Here is a 1,774-nt window from a genome sequence, read left to right on the forward strand (position 1 = left end):
TTCCAACGAACTCTGTATCATCTGGTGTGCGTCTCCAAGCAAATACAGCGGTGTTTCATTAGTGAACGAATCTGCGGCTTTGAACGCTTCGGAGAGTCAGTGATTAATAACACATTCATAACTACAGCATTTTGCTTCGTTACTGAATGAATGAATGACGCGACGCCTGGCTCATTAAGACACATATTGCCGGTTTTATTTTTAAATCTACAGCTATCACTTCGATTTGCCATCATTTAATGCTTTATTATATTAATAATACACTTAATGGAATGTTAAGAATATGACAAAACATGACATACAATTAATAAGGATAGAAAATATTTGCCTCTATAAAGGTAAAAATGCACCTGTAAATCAATTTGAGGGGGCAAATATTGTCCTTTAATAGAAAAGGTGTGACTGCGGTCTAAGTGGAAGAGTGGGGGTATGCAGAAGAATGTTAAATGCCCCGGGGGTACGCCGCTGTAATAAGTTTGAGAACCACTGATCTAGCGGACACGCAGAATTAGTCTTAAACTGCAGTAAAACCGGTTTAATTGGAGCTGTTCAGACACATCTCTGCTGTATTTACAGTCGAGCCACTGATTCACATTTTTACTTGCCCTGTTATCTTTTACTCTAATAGATAAGCTAATCTAACACCAAAATTTTAGATACCAATTAAATGTTGCAATACCACAGCAAACCCTGACAGCACTCGTCCATCACAGAGACGTCTATTTGACGTCTACAAAACGTATTTTGTAGAGTGTTTGCTCATCTGCTATACAACGTCTATAGGACGTTTCCTATCAGATGTCAAATAGACGTTTAGAAGATGTCTTTAAGATGTTTACGATGTAAAACTGGCATCTTAGAGACGTCTATCAGATGTTTGCACACAGCAGATGAAGCGATGTTTAACAGACGTCTTGCAGACGTACCTGTGCTATCTGGGAAATGCTAAACTTCCGAAATCAATATTTGAGCAAGTACATAACCAGTCAGTGTTCGAAACGATCGCCTTACTTTAGCCCGATTCACAACGGTTAGCTTATAATAATGTTTTCTAGTTCGAGTGGTACGGGTAGGTTTTCGCGGGAAATTCGAGCATGGCACTGCGTCATTACGTCTGTAAACATACAGAAGTTGTCCCGGCTACTAGGCTATCGCATGTGAGGATCCTGCAGGTGCGGATCGTTTATAGCCTTTTCTCACAGCAGCTGGAATAATTTAATTTATCATTTTGATGGCGGATTGTAATCCAGAAAGGATTACGTGTTTATGAAACACGTGAATGAAATTAAATTATATTCCAGTTATAAATGTGCTTCTGATTACAGATAGCCTGGGATTACACAATATTTGTATTTTAAAGAAAACCAGTTCGAAGGGAGCATAATTTGCTTTTTGAGTATATATTTCTTAATATGAAATTCGAAGAGTATGACAATTAGAGATTAGACTGTGCAGAAATTGAAATCTACTCGCTTATACACACTACACTCATAGTCACCAATACTGATGTTGTTAACATTAACCATTTGAGAATAAAGTATAACAATAATAATAATTTGCACGGTTTGATGTGATATGAGCTCATTTAGATTTAATCACCATTGGTAGTGAGATTTATTGTAATGCTTTTTTCCTCAGTTGGTCAGAACAAACGTGGCAGACTTGTAACTTACTTGTTCAAATGGCAATATATGGTGAAAATGCTTATTTGGGTCAAATATTCCAAGACGTAAGCTAGAATCTGTCAGTGCAAAGTACAATATCCACACTGGTG

At 37.4% G+C, this 1,774-nt stretch overlaps 1 long non-coding RNA gene across 1 annotated transcript in view; it reads right to left on the bottom strand.

Moving 5' to 3' along the window:
• LOC107572972 (uncharacterized) overlaps positions 1-849 on the bottom strand; it is a 24,520-nt gene extending 23,671 nt beyond the window's left edge. Inside the window, exon 1 of the long non-coding RNA XR_001607433.1 lies at positions 840-849. This is a non-coding gene — a long non-coding RNA (uncharacterized lncRNA). The remainder of the gene's footprint in view (positions 1-839) is intronic.
• Positions 850-1,774: the final 925 nt, after the last annotated feature.

Source organism: Sinocyclocheilus grahami, unplaced genomic scaffold, assembly GCF_001515645.1.
Source record: "Sinocyclocheilus grahami isolate Dianchi unplaced genomic scaffold, SAMN03320097.WGS_v1.1 scaffold1842.1, whole genome shotgun sequence".
NCBI classification, from domain to species: Eukaryota; Metazoa; Chordata; class Actinopteri; order Cypriniformes; family Cyprinidae; genus Sinocyclocheilus; species Sinocyclocheilus grahami.